Raw genomic sequence first — 14,858 nt, 5'->3', positions numbered from 1 at the left:
GTGAGTACTCTGCCTGATGTGGGTGAGTACTCTGCCTGATGTGGGTGAGTACTCTGCCCGTTGTGGGTGAGTACGCAGCCCGGTGTGGGTGAGTATGTTGCCCAGTGTGGGTGAGTACTCTGCCCGGTTTGGGTGAGTACTCTGCCTGATGTGGGTGAGTACTCTGCCCGGTGTGGGTGAGTACTCTGCCCGTTGTGTGTGAGTACGCTGCCCGGTGTGGGTGAGTATGCTGCCCTGTGTGGGTGAGTACTCTGCCCGGTCTTGGTTAGTACTCTGCCCGGTGTGGGTTAGTACGCTGCCCAGTGTGGGTGAGTACTCTGCCCGGTGTGGGTGAGTACTCTGCCCGATGTGGGTGAGTACCCTGCCCGTTGTGGGTGAGTACTCTGCCCGTTGTGGGTGAGTACGCAGCCCGGTGTGGGTGAGTACACTGCCCGGTGTGGGTTAGTACGCTGCCCGGTGTGGGTGAGTACTCTGCCCGGTGTGGGTGAGTACTCTGCCCGATGTGGGTGAGTACGCAGCCCGGTGTGGGTGAGTACTCTGCCCGGTGTGGGTTAGTACGCTGCCCAGTGTGGGTGAGTACTCTGCCCGGTGTGGGTGAGTACTCTGCCCGATGTGGGTGAGTACCCTGCCCGTTGTGGGTGAGTACTCTGCCCGTTGTGGGTGAGTACGCAGCCCGGTGTGGGTGAGTACACTGCCCGGTGTGGGTTAGTACGCTGCCCGGTGTGGGTTAGTATGCTGCCCAGTGTGGGTGAGTACTCTGCCCAGTGTGGGTGAGTACTCTGCCCGGTGTGGGTGAGTTATCTGCCCGGTGTGGTTGAGTACGCTGCCCTGTGTGGGTGAGTACGCTGCCCTGTGTGGGTGAGTACTCTGCCCGGTGTGGGTGTGTACACTGCCCGGTGTGGGTGAGTACTCTGCCCGGTGTGGGTGAGTACTCTGCCCGGTGTGGGTGAGTACTCTGCCCGGTGTCGGTGAGCACACTGCCCGGTGTCGGTGAGCACACTGCCCAGTGTGGGTGAGTACACTGCCCGGTTTGGGTGAGCACTCTGCCCGGTGTGGGTGAGCACTCTGCCCGGGGTGGGTCAGTACACTGCCCGGGGTGGGTCAATACACTGCCCGGTTTGGGTGAGAACGCTGCCCGGTGTGGGTGAGTACTCTGCGCAGTGTGGGTGAGTACGCTGCCCGGTGTGGGTGAGTACACTGCCCGGTGTGGGTGACTACACTGCTCGGTGTGGGTGAGTACTCTGCCCGGTGTGGGTGAGTACGCAGCCCGGTGTGGGTGAGTACGCAGCCCGGTGTGGGTGAGTACGCAGCCCGGTGTGGGTGAGTACGCTGCCCGGTGTGGGTGAGTATGCTGCCCGGTGTGGGTGAGTACTCTTCCCGGTGTGGGTGAGTACTCTGTCCGGTTTGGGTGAATACACTGCCCGGTGTGGGTGAGTACTCTGTCCGGTGTGGGTGAGTACTCTGTCCGGTGTGGGTGAGTACACTGCCCGGTGTGTGTGAGTACACTGCCCAGTGTGGGTGAGTACTCTGCCCGTTGTGGGTGAGTACACTACCCGGTGTGGGTGAGTACACGTCCCGGTTTGGGTTAGTACTCTGTCCGGTGTGGGTGAGTACACTGCCCGGTGTGTGTGAGTACTCTGCCCGGTGTGGGTGAGTACGCTGCCCAGTGTGGCTGAGTACACTGCCTGGTGTGGGTGAGTACATGTCCCGGTTTGGGTGAGTACGCTGTCCGGTGTGGGTGAGTACCCTGCCCGGTGTGGGTGAGTACGCAGCCCGGTGTGGGTGAGTACGCAGCCCGGTGTGGGTGAGTACGCTGCCCGGTGTGGGTGAGTATGCTGCCCAGTGTGGGTGAGTACTCTGCCCGGTTTGGGTGAGTACTCTGCCTGATGTGGGTGAGAACTCTGCCCGGTGTGGGTGAGTACTCTGCCCGTTGTGGGTGAGTACGCTGTCCGGTGTGGGTGAGTAAACTGCCCGGTGTGGGTGAGTATGTTGCCCAGTGTGGGTGAGTACTCTGCCCGGTTTGGGTGAGTACTCTGCCTGATGTGGGTGAGTACTCTGCCCGATGTGGGTGAGTACTCTGCCCGTTGTGGGTGAGTACGCAGCCCGGTGTGGGTGAGTATGCTGCCCAGTGTGGGTGAGTACTCTGCCCGGTTTGGGTGAGTACTCTGCCTGATGTGGGTGAGTACTCTGCCCGGTGTGGGTGAGTACTCTGCCCGTTGTGGGTGAGTACGCTGTCCGGTGTGGGTGAGTACACTGCCCGGTGTGGGTGAGTATGTTGCCCAGTGTGGGTGAGTACTCTGCCCGGTTTGGGTGAGTACTCTGCCTGATGTGGGTGAGTACTCTGCCCGTTGTGGGTGAGTACTCTGCCCGTTGTGTGTGAGTACGCTGCCCGGTGTGGGTGAGTATGCTGCCCTGTGTGGGTGAGTACTCTGCCCGGTCTTGGTTAGTACTCTGCCCGGTGTGGGTTAGTACGCTGCCCAGTGTGGGTGAGTACTCTGCCCAGTGTGGGTGAGTACTCTGCCCGGTGTGGGTGAGTACTCTGCCCGATGTGTGTGAGTACTCTGCCCGGTGTGGGTGAGTAATCTGCCCGGTGTGGGTGAGTACACTGCCCGGTGTGGGTTAGTACGCTGCCCGGTGTGGGTGAGTACTCTGCCCAGTGTGGGTGAGTACTCTGCCCGGTGTGGGTGAGTACTCTGCCCGATGTGGGTGAGTACCCTGCCCGGTGTGGGTGAGTACTCTGCCCGTTGTGGGTGAGTACGCAGCCCGGTGTGGGTGAGTACACTGCCCAGTGTGGGTTAGTACGCTGCCCGGTGTGGGTTAGTACGCTGCCCGGTGTGGGTGAGTACTCTGCCCAGTGTGGGTGAGTACTCTGCCCGGTGTGGGTGAGTTATCTGCCCGGTGTGGTTGAGTACGCTGCCCTGTGTGGGTGAGTACGCTGCCCTGTGTGGGTGAGTACTCTGCCCGGTGTGGGTGTGTACACTGCCCGGTGTGGGTGAGTACTCTGCCCGGTGTGGGTGAGTACTCTGCCCGGTGTGGGTGAGTACTCTGCCCGGTGTCGGTGAGCACACTGCCCGGTGTCGGTGAGCACACTGCCCAGTGTGGGTGACTACGCTGCCCGGTGTGGGTGAGTACGCTGCCCGGTATGGGTGAGTACACTGCCCGGTGTGGGTGAGTACTCTGTCCGGTGTGGGTGAGTACTCTGCCCAGTGTGGGTGAGGATGCTGCCCAGTGTGGGTGAGTACTCTGTCCGGTGTGGGTGAGTACTCTGCCCAGTGTGGGTGAGGATGCTGCCCAGTGTGGGTGAGTACACTGCCCGGTGTGTGTGAGTACTCTGCCCAGTGTGTGTGAGTACTCTGCCCAGTGTGGGTGAGTACGCTGCCCAGTGTGGGTGAGTACGCTGCCCAGTGTGGGTGAGTACACATCCCGGTTTGGGTGAGTACGCTGTCCGGTGTGGGTGAGTACGCTGCCCAGTGTGGGTGAGTATGTTGCCCAGTGTGGGTGAGTACGCAGCCCGGTGTGGGTGAGTACGCAGCCCGGTGTGGGTGAGTACGCTGCCCGGTGTGGGTGAGTACGCTGCCCGGTGTGGGTGAGTATGCTGCCCGGTGTGGGTGAGTACGCTGCCCTGTGTGGGTGAGTACGCTGCCCGGTGTGGGTTAGTACGCTGCCCGGTGTGGGTGAGTACGCTGCCCGGTGTGGGTTAGTACGCTGCCCGGTGTGGGTGAGTACGCTGCCCGGTGTGGGTGAGTACGCTGCCCGGTGTGGGTGAGTACGCTGCCCGGTGTGGGTGAGTATGCTGCCCGGTGTGGGTGAATACACTGTCCCGTGTGGGCGAGTACGCTGCCCGGTTTGTGTGAGTACACTGCCCGGTGTGGGTGAATACTCTGCCCGGTTTGGGTGAGTACTCTTCCCGGTGTGGGTGAGTACTCTGCCCAGTGTGGGTGAGTACGCTGCCCAGTGTGGCTGAGTACACTGCCTGGTGTGGGTGAGTACACGTCCCGGTTTGGGTGAGTACGCTGTCCGGTGTGGGTGAGTACCCTGCCCGGTGTGGGTGAGTACTCTGCGCGGTGTGGGTGAGTACTCTGCCCGGTGTGGGTGAGTACTCTGCCCGGTGTTGGTGAGTACTCTGCCCGGTGTGGGTGAGTACTCTGCCCGGTGTGGGTGAGTACGCTGCCCGGTGTGGGTGAGTACGCTGCCCGGTGTGGGTGAGTACGCTGCCCGGTGTGGGTGAGTACGCTGCCCGGTGTGGGTGAGTACGCTGCCCGGTGTGGGTGAGTACGCTGCCCGGTGTGGGTGAGTACGCTGCCCGGTGTGGGTGAGTAAACTGCCCGGTGTGAGTGAGTACACTGCCCGGTGTGGATGAGTACACTGCCCGGTGTGGGTGAGTACGCTGCCCGGTGTGGGTGAGTACTCTGCCCGGTGTGGGTGAGTACTCTGCCCAGTGTGGGTGAGTACGCTGCCCGGTGTGGGTGAGTGCTCTGCCCCATGTGGGTGAATACACTGCCCGGTGTGGGTGAGTATTCTGCCCGGTGTGGGTGAGTACTCTGCCCGGTGTGGGTGAGTACTCTGCCCGGTGTGGATGAGTACGCTGCCCGGTGTGGATGAGTACACTGCCCGGTGTGGGTGAGTACACTGCCCGGTGTGGGTGAGTACACTGCCCGGTGTGGGTGAGTACGCTGCCCGGTGTGGGTGAGTACGCTGCCCGGTGTGGGTGAGTACGCTGCCCGGTGTGGGTGAGTACGCTGCCCGGTGTGGGTGAGTACGCTGCCCGGTGTGGGTGAGTACGCTGCCCGGTGTCGGTGAGTACGCTGCCCGGTGTGGGTGAGTACGCTGCCCGGTGTGGGTGAGTAAACTGCCCGGTGTGGGTGAGTACACTGCCCGGTGTGGATGAGTACACTGCCCGGTGTGGGTGAGTACGCTGCCCGGTGTGGGTGAGTACTCTGCCCGGTGTGGGTGAGTACTCTGCCCGGTGTGGGTGAGTACGCTGCCCGGTGTGGGTGAGTGCTCTGCCCCATGTGGGTGAGTACTCTGCCCGGTTTGGGTGAGTACGCTGTCCGGTGTGGGTGAGTACTCTGGCCAGTGTGGGTGAGTACTCTGGCCAGTGTGGGTGAGTACTCTGCCCAGTGTGGGTGAGTACGCTGCCCGGTGTGGGTGAGTGCTCTGCCCGGTCTGGGTGAGTACTCTGCCCGGTTTGGGAGAGTACGCTGTCCGGTGTGGGTGAGTACTCTGGCCAGTGTGGGTGAGTACTCTGGCCAGTGTGGGTGAGTACTCTGGCCAGTGTGGGTGAGTACTCTGCCCGGTGTGTGTGAGTACTCTGCCCGGTTTGGGTGAGTACGCTGTCCGGTGTGGGTGAGTACTCTGGCCAGTGTGGGTGAGTACTCTCCCCAGTGTGGGTGAGGATGCTGCCCAGTGTGGGTGAGTACACTGCCCGGTGTGGGTGAGTACACTGCCCGGTGTGGGTGAGTACACTGCCCGGTGTGGGTGAGTACACTGCCCGGTGTGGGTGAGTACTCTGCCCGGTTTGGGTGAGTACGCTGTCCGGTGTGGGTGAGTACTCTGGCCAGTGTGGGTGGGTACTCTCCCCAGTGTGGGTGAGGACGCTGCCCAGTGTGGGTGAGTACACTGCCCGGTGTGGGTGAGTACACTGCCCGGTGTGGGTGAGTACACTGCCCGGTGTGGGTGAGTACACTGCCCGGTGTGGGTGAGTACGCTGCCCGGTGTGGGCCTGTACTCTGCCCGGTTTGGGTGAGTACGCTGTCCGATGTGGGTGAGTACTCTGCCCGTTGTGGGCGAGCACGCAGCCCGGTGTGGGTTAGTACTCTGGCCAGTGTGGGTGAGTACGCTGCCCGGTGTGGGTGAGTACGCTTCCCGGTGTGGGTGAGTACGCTTCCCGGTGTGGGTGAATACGCTGCCCAGAGTTGGTGAGTACGCTGCCCAGAGTTGGTGAGTACGCTGCCCAGTGTGGGTGTGTACGCTGCCCAGAGTTGGTGAGTACGCTGCCCGGTGTGGGTGAGTACTCTGCCCGGTGTGGGTGATTACGCTGCCCGGTGTGGATGAGTACGCTGCCCGGTGTGGGTGAGTACGCTGCCCGGTGTGGGTGAGTAAACTGCCCGGTGTGGATGAGTACACTGCCCGGTGTGGGTGAGTACGCTGCCCGGTGTGGGTGAGTACGCTGCCCGGTGTGGGTGAGTACGCTGCCCGGTGTGGGTGAGTACTCTTCCCGGTGTGGGTGAGTACTCTTCCCGGTGTGGGTGAGTACTCTGCCCGGTGTGGGTGAGTACTCTGCCCAGTGTGGGTGAGTGCTCTGCCCCATGTGGGTGAGTACTCTGCCCGGTTTGGGTGAGTACGCTGTCCGGTGTGGTTGAGTACTCTGGCCAGTGTGGGTGAGTACTCTGGCCAGTGTGGGTGAGTACTCTGCCCGGTGTGGGTGAGTACTCTGCCAAGTGTGGGTGAGTACGCTGCCCGGTGTGGGTGAGTGCTCTGCCCGGTGTGGGTGAGTACTCTGCCCGGTTTGGGTGAGTACGCTGTCCGGTGTGGGTGAGTACTCTGGCCAGTGTGGGTGAGTACTCTGGCCAGTGTGGGTGAGTACTCTGCCCGGTGTGGGTGAGTACTCTGCCCGGTTTGGGTGAGTACGCTGTCCGGTGTGGGTGAGTACTCTGGCCAGTGTGGGTGAGTACTCTCCCCAGTGTGGGTGAGTACTCTCCCCAGTGTGGGTGAGGATGCTGCCCAGTGTGGGTGAGTACACTGCCCGGTGTGGGTGAGTACACTGCCCGGTGTGGGTGAGTACTCTGCCCGGTGTTGGTGAGTACTCTGCCCGGTTTGGGTGAGTACGCTGTCCGGTGTGGGTGAGTACTCTGGCCAGTGTGGGTGAGTACTCTCCCCAGTGTGGGTGAGGATGCTGCCTAGTGTGGGTGAGTACACTGCCCGGTGTGGGTGAGTACACTGCCCGGTGTGGGTGAGTACACTGCCCGGTGTGGGTGAGTACGCTGCCCGGTGTGGGCCTGTACTCTGCCCGGTTTGGGTGAGTACGCTGTCCGATGTGGGTGAGTACTCTGCCCGTTGTGGGCGAGCACGCAGCCCGGTTTGGGTTAGTACTCTGGCCAGTGTGGGTGAGTACGCTGCCCGGTGTGGGTGAGTACGCTTCCCGGTGTGGGTGAATACTCTGCCCGGTTTGGGTGAGTACGCTGCCCAGAGTTGGTGAGTACGCTGCCCAGTGTGGGTGAGTACTCTGCCCGGTGTGGGTGAGTACGCTGCCCAGAGTTGGTGTGTACGCTGCCCGGTGTGGGTGAGTACTCTGCCCGGTGTGGGTGAGTACGCTTCCCGGTGTGGGTGAGTACGCTGCCCGGTGTGGGTGAATACTCTGCCCGGTTTGGGTGAGTACTCTGCCCGGTGTGGGTGAGTACGCTGCCCGTTTTGGGTGAATACGCAGCCCGGTGTGGGTTAGTACTCTGGCCAGTGTGGGTGAGTACGCTGCCCAGAGTTGGTGAGTACGCTGCCCGGTGTGGGTGAGTACTCTGCCCGGTGTGGGTAAGTGCTCGGCCCGGTGTGGGCGAGTACGCTGCCCGGTGTGGGTGAGTACGTTGCCCGGTGTGGGTGAGTACGTTGCCCGGTTTGGGTGAGTACTCTGCCCGGTTTGGGTGAGTACTCTGCCCGGTTTGGGTGAGTACTCTGCCCGGTGTCGGTGAGTACGTTGCCCGGTTTGGGTGAGTACGCTGCCCGGTTTGGGTGAGTACTCTGCCCGGTGTGGGTGAGTACTCTGCCCGGTGTGGGTGAGTACGATGCCCCGTATGGGTGATTACACTGCCCGGTTTGGGTGAGTACGCTGTCCGGTGTGGGTGAGTACGCTGCCCGGTGTGGGTGAGTACTGTGCCCGGTGTGGGTGACTACACTGCCCGTTGTGGGTGGGTACACTGCCCGGTGTGGGTTGGTACACTGCCCGGCGTGGGTGAGTACTCTGCCCCGTGTGGGAGAGTACTCTGCCCCGTGTGGGTGAGTACTCTGCCCGGTGTGGGTGAGTACACTGCCCGGTGTGGGTGAGTACACTGCCCGGTGTGGGTGAGTACTCTGCCCTGTGTGGGTGAGTACTCTGCCCCGTGTGGGTGAGTACACTGCCCGGTGTGGGTGAGTACACTGCCCGGTGTGGGTGAGTACACTGCCCGGTGTGGGTGAGTGCACTGCCCGTTGTGGTTGAGTACTCTGCCCGGGGTGGGTCAGTACGCTGCCCGGTGTGGGTGAGTACACTGCCCGGTGTGGGTGAGTACACTGCCCGTTGTGGTTGAGTACTCTGCCCGGTGTGGGTGAGTACGCTGCCCGGTGTGGGTGAGTACACTGCCCGGTGTGGGTGAGTACACTGCCCGGTGTGGGTGAGTACTCTGCCCGGTTTGGGTGGGTACGCTGCCCGGTGTGGGTGAATACTCTTCCCGGTGTGGGTGAGTACTCTGCCCGGTGTGGGTGAGTACTCTGCCCGGTGTGGATGAGTACGCTGCCCGGTGTGGGTGAATACGCTGCCCGGTGTGGATGAGTACGCTGCCCGGTGTGGGTGAGTACACTGGCCAGTGTGGGTGAGTACGCTGCCCGGTGTGGGTGAGTACTCTGCCCGGTGTGGGTGAGTACTCTGCCCGGTGTGGGTGAGTACACTGCCCGGGGTGGGTCAGTACGCTGCCTGGTTGGGTGAGTACTCTGTCCGATGTGGGTGAGTCCGCTGCCCGGTGTGGGTGAGTACGCAGCCCGGTGTGGGTGAGTACGCTGCCTGGTTTGCCTGAGTACACTGCCCGGTTTGGGTGAATACGTTGTCCGGTGTGGGTGAGTACACTGCCCGGTGTGGGTGAGTACACTGCCCGGTGTGGGTGAGTACACTGCCCAGTGTGGGTGAATACTCTGCCCGGTGTGGGTGAGTACTCTGCCCGGTGTGGGTGAGTACTCTGCCCGGTGTGGGTGAGTACTCTGCCCGGTGTGGGTGAGTACACTGCCCGATGTGGGTTAGTACGCTGCCCGGTGTGGGTGAGTACACTGCCCGGTGTGGGTGAGTACACTGCCCGGTTTGGGTGGGTACGCTGCCCGGTGTGGGTGAATACTCTGCCCGGTGTGGGTGAGTGCTCTGCCCGGTGTGGGTGAGTACTCTGCCCGGTGTGGGTGAGTACTTTGACCGGTGTGGATGAGTACGCTGCCCGGTGTGTGTGAGTACAATGCCCGGTGTGGATGAGTACACTGGGCAGTGTGGGTGAGTACGCTGAACGGTGTGGATGAGTACTCTGGCCAGTGTGGGTAAGTACTCTGCCCGGTGTGGGTGAGTACGCTGAATGGTGTGGGTGAGTACTCTGGCCAGTGTGGGTAAGTACTCTGCCCGGTGTGGGTGAGTACGCTGCCCAGTGTGGGTGAGTACACTGCCCGGTGTGGATGAGTACTCTGCCCAGTGTGGTTGAGTACTCTGGCCAGTGTGGGTGAGTACTCTGTCCGGTGTGGGTGAGTCCTCTGCCCGGTGTGGGTGAGTACGCTGCCCAGTGTGGGTGAGCACACTGCCCGGTTTGGCTGAGTACTCTGCCCGGTGTGGGTGAGTACTCTGCCCGGTGTGGGTGAGTACACTGCCCGGTGTGGGTGAGTACGCTACCCGGTGTGGGTGAGAACACTGCCCAGTGTGGGTGGGTACGCTGCCCGGTGTGGGTGAATACTCTGCCCGGTGTGGGTGAGTACTCTTCCCGGTGTGGGTGAGTACTCTGCCCGGTGTGGGTGAGTACTTTGCCCGGTGTGGATGAGTACGCTGCCCGGTGTGGGTGAGTACACTGCCCGGTGTGGATGAGTACACTGGGCAGTGTGGGTGAGTACGCTGAACGGTGTGGATGAGTACTCTGGCCAGTGTGGGTAAGTACTCTGCCCGGTGTGGGTGAGTACACTGCCCGGTTTGGGTGGGTACGCTGCCCGGTGTGGGTGAGTACACTGCCCGGTGTGGGTGAGTACTCTGCCCGGTGTGGGTGAGTACTCTGCCCGGTGTGGGTGAGTACGCTGCCCAGTGTGGGTGAGTACACTGCCCGGTGTGGATGAGTACTCTGGCCAGTGTGGTTGAGTACTCTGGCCAGTGTGGGTGAGTACTCTGTCCGGTGTGGGTGAGTCCTCTGCCCGGTGTGGGTGAGTACGCTGCCCAGTGTGGGTGAGCACACTGCCCGGTTTGGGTGAGTACGCTGTCCGGTGTTGGTGAGTACACTGCCCGGTGTGGGTGAGTACGCTGTCCGGTGTTGGTGAGTACACTGCCCGGTTTGGGTGAATACGCTGCCCGGTGTGGGTGAGTACGCTGCCCGGTTTGGTTGAGTACTCTGCCCGGTGTGGGTGAGTACTCTGCCCGGTGTGGGGGAGTACACTGTCCGGTGTGGGTAGTACAATGCCCGGTGTGGGTGATTACGCTGCCCGGTGTGGGCGAGTACTCTGCCCGGTTTGGGTGAGTACTCTGCCCCGTGTGGGTCAGTACGCAGCCCGGGGTGGGCCAGTGCGCAGCCCGGGGTGGGTCAGTACACTGCCCGGTTTGGGTGAGTACTCTGCCCGGTGTGGGTGACTACACTGCAAGGTGTGGGTGAGTACACTGCCCGGTATGGGTGAGTACTCGGTCCGGTATGGGTGAGTACTCTGTCCGGTATGGGTGAGTACTCTGCCCGGTTTGGGTGAGTACGCTGACCTGTGTGGGTGAGTACTCTGCCCAGTGTGGGTGAGGATGCTGCCCAGTGTGGGTGAGGATGCTGCCCAGTGTGGGTGAGTACACTGCCCGGTGTGTGTGAGTACTCTGCCCAGTGTGGGTGAGTACGCTGCCCAGTGTGGGTGAGTACGCTGCCCAGTGTGGGTGAGTACGCTGCCCAGTGTGGGTGAGTACACTGCCCGGTGTGGGTGAGTACTCTGTCCGGTGTGGGTGACTACACTGTCCGGTGTGGGTGAGTACCCTGCGCGGTGTGGGTGAGTACGCTGCCCGGTGTGGGTGAGTACTCTGCCCGGTGTGGGTGAGTACTCTGCCCGGTGTGGGTGAGTGCTGTGTCCGGTTTGGGTGAGTACGATGCCCCGTATGGGTGAGTACTCTGTCTGGTGTGGGCGAGTACGCTGCCCGGTGTGGGTGAGTACTCTGCCCGGTGTGGGTGAGTACTCTGCCCGGTGTGGGTGAGTACACTGCCCGGTGTGGGTGAGTACACTGCCCGGTGTGGGTGAGTACACTGCCCAGTGTGGGTGAGTACACTGCCCGGTTTGGGTGGGTACGCTGCCCGGTGTGGGTGAATACTCTGCCCGGTGTGGGTGAGTGCTCTGCCCGGTGTGGGTGAGTACTTTGCCCGGTGTGGATGAGTACGCTGCCCGGTGTGGGTGAGTACACTGCCCGGTGTGGGTGAGTACACTGGGCAGTGTGGGTGAGTACGCTGAACGGTGTGGATGAGTACTCTGGCCAGTGTGGGTAAGTACTCTGCCCGGTGTGGGTGAGTACGCTGAATGGTGTGGGTGAGTACTCTGGCCAGTGTGGGTAAGTACTCTGCCCGGTGTGGGTGAATACAGTGCCCGGTGTGGATGAGTACTCTGGCCAGTGTGGTTGAGTACTCTGGCCAGTGTGGGTGAGTACTCTGTCCGGTGTGGGTGAGTCCTCTGCTGGTGTGGGTGAGTACGCTGCCCAGTGTGGGTGAGCACACTGCCCGGTTTGGGTGAGTACTCTGCCCGGTGTGGGTGAGTACTCTGCCCGGTGTGGGTGAGTACACTGCCCGGGGTGGGTCAGTACGCTGCCCGGTTGGGTGAGTACTCTGTCCGATGTGGGTGAGTCCGCTGCCCGGTGTGGGTGAGTACGCAGCCCGGTGTGGGTGAGTACGCTGCCTGGTTTGCCTGAGTACACTGCCCGGTTTGGGTGAATACGTTGTCCGGTGTGGGTGAGTACAGTGCCCGGTGTGGGTGAGTACACTGCCCGGTGTGGGTGAGTACACTGCCCGGTGTGGGTGAGTACTCTGCCCGGTGTGGGTGAGTACTCTGCCCGGTGTGGGTGAGTACACTGCCCGATGTGGGTTAGTACGCTGCCCGGTGTGGGTGAGTACACTGCCCGGTGTGGGTGAGTACACTGCCCGGTTTGGGTGGGTACGCTGCCCGGTGTGGGTAAATACTCTGCCCGGTGTGGGTGAATACTCTGCCCGGTGTGGGTGAGTACTCTGCCCGGTGTGGGTGAGTACTCTGCCCGGTGTGGGTGAGTACTCTGCCCGGTGTGGGTGAGTACTTAGCCCGGTGTGGATGAGTACACTGCCCGGTGTGGGTGAGTACACTGCCCGGTGTGGGTGAGTACACTGGGCAGTGTGGGTGAGTACGCTGAACGGTGTGGTTGAGTACTCTGGCCAGTGTGGGTGAGTACTCTGCCCGGTGTGGGTGAGTACGCTGAACGGTGTGGGTGAGTACGCTGAACGGTGTGGGTGAGTACTCTGGCCAGTGTGGGTAAGTACTCTGCCCGGTGTGGGTGAGTACGCTGAACGGTGTGGGTGAGTACTCTGGCCAGTGTGGGTAAGTACTCTGCCCAGTGTGGGTGAGCACGCTGAACGGTGTGGATGAGTACTCTGGCCAGTGTGGGTAAGTACTCTGCCCGGTGTGGGTGAGTACGCTGAACGGTGTGGGTGAGTACTCTGGCCAGTGTGGGTAAGTACTCTGCCCGGTGTGGGTGAGTACACTGCCCGGTGTGGATGAGTACTCTGGCCAGTGTGGTTGAGTACTCTGGCCAGTGTGGGTGAGTACTCTGTCCGGTGTGGGTGAGTCCTCTGCCCGGTGTGGGTGAGTACACTGCCCCGTGTGGGTGAGCACACTGCCCGGTTTGGGTGAGTACGCTGTCCGGTGTTGGTGAGTACACTGCCCGGTGGGTGAGTACGCTGTCCGGTGTTGGTGAGTACACTGCCCGGTTTGGGTGAATACGCTGCCCGGTGTGGGTGAGTACGCTGCCCGGTTTGGGTGAGTACTCTGCCCGGTGTGGGTGAGTACTCTGCCCGGTGTGGGGGAGTACACTGTCCGGTGTGGGTGACTACACTGCAAGGTGTGGGTGAGTACACTGCCCGGTATGGGTGAGTACTCTGTCCGGTATGGGTGAGTACTCTGCCCGGTTTGGGTGAGTACGCTGACCTGTGTGGGTGAGTACTCTGCCCAGTGTGGGTGAGGATGCTGCCCAGTGTGGGTGAGGATGCTGCCCAGTGTGGGTGAGTACACTGCCCGGTGTGTGTGAGTACTCTGCCCAGTGTGGGTGAGTACGCTGCCCAGTGTGGGTGAGTACACTGCCCGGTGTTGGGTGAGTACTCTGTCCGGTGTGGGTGACTACACTGCCCGGTGTGGGTGAGTACCCTGCGCGGTGTGGGTGAGTACGCTGCCCGGTGTGGGTGAGTACTCTGCCCGGTGTGGGTGAGTACTCTGCCCGGTGTGGGTGAGTACTCTGCCCGGTGTGGGTGAGTGCTGTGTCCGGTTTGGGTGAGTACGATGCCCCGTATGGGTGAGTACTCTGTCTGGTGTGGGCGAGTACGCTGCCCGGTGTGGGTGAGTACGTTGCCCGGTGTGGGTGAGTACTCTGCCCGGTGTGGGTGAGTACGCTGCCCGGTGTGGGTGAGTACTCTGCCCGGTTTGGGTGAGTACTCTGCCCGGTGTGGGTGAGTACTCTGCCCGGTGTGGGTGAGTACTCTGCCCGGTGTGGGTGAATACTCTGCCCAGTGTGGGTGAGTACTCTGCCCAGTGTGGGTGAGTCCACTGCCCGGTGTGGGTTAGAACGCTGCCCGGTGTGGGTGAGTACTCTGCCCGGTGTGGGTGAGTACACTGCCTGGTGTGGGTTAGTACGCTGCCCAGTGTGGGTGAGTACACTGCCCAGTGTGGGTGAATACTCTGCCCAGTGTGGGTGAATACTCTGCCCAGTGTGGGTGAGTACACTGCCCGGTGTGGGTGTGTACTCTGCCCGGTGTGGGTGAGTACGCTGCCGGGTTTGCGTGAGTACGCTGCCCAGTTTGTGTGAATACACTGCCCAATGTGGGTGAGTACACTGCCCAGTGTGGGTGAATACGCTGCCCAGTGTGGGTGAGTACTCTGCCCGGTGTGGGTGAGTACTCTGCCCGGTGTGGGTGAGTACGCTGCCCGGTGTGGGTGAGTACACTGCCCGGTGTGGGTGAGTACGCTGCCCGGTTTGGGTGGGTACGCTGCCCGGTGTGGGTGAATACTCTGCCCGGTGTGGGTGAGTACGCTGCCCGGTGTGGGTGAGTACACTGCCCGGTGTGGGTGAGTACGCTGCCCGGTTTGGGTGGGTACGCTGCCCGGTGTGGGTGAATACTCTGCCCGGTGTGGGTGAGTACTCTGCCCGGTGCGGGTGAGTACTCTGCCCGGTGTGGGTGAGTACTCTGCCCGGTGTGGGTGAGTACTCTGCCCGGTGTGGGTGAGTACTCTGCCCGGTGTGGTTGTGTACGCTGCCTGGTGTGGGTGAGTACTCTGCCCGGTGTGGGTGAGTTCTCTGCCCAGTGTGGTTGAGTGCTCTGCCCGGTGTGGGTTAGTACGGTGCCCGGTGTGGGTGAGTACGGTGCCCGGTGTGGGTGAGTACGGTGCCCGGTGTGGGTGACTACACTGCCCGGTGTGGGTGAGTACGCTGCCCGGTGTGGGTGAGTACTCTGCCCGGTGTGGGTGAGTGCTCTGCCCGGTGTGGGTGAGTACGCAGTCCGGTGTGGGTGAGTGCTCTGCCCGGTGTGGATGAGTACACTGGGCAGTGTGGGTGAGTACGTTGCCCGGTGTGCGTGAGTACTCTACCCGGTGTGGGTGAGTACGATGCCCCGTATGGGTGAGTGCTCTGCCCGGTGTGGGTGACTACACTGCCCGGTGTGGGTGGGTACATTGCCCGGTGTGGGTGGGTGCACTGC

The sequence above is a fragment of the Scyliorhinus torazame genome, chromosome 16 (genome assembly GCF_047496885.1).
Source record: "Scyliorhinus torazame isolate Kashiwa2021f chromosome 16, sScyTor2.1, whole genome shotgun sequence".
In the NCBI taxonomy this organism is placed as follows: domain Eukaryota; kingdom Metazoa; phylum Chordata; class Chondrichthyes; order Carcharhiniformes; family Scyliorhinidae; genus Scyliorhinus; species Scyliorhinus torazame.
This window is presented reverse-complemented; position numbering follows the sequence as displayed.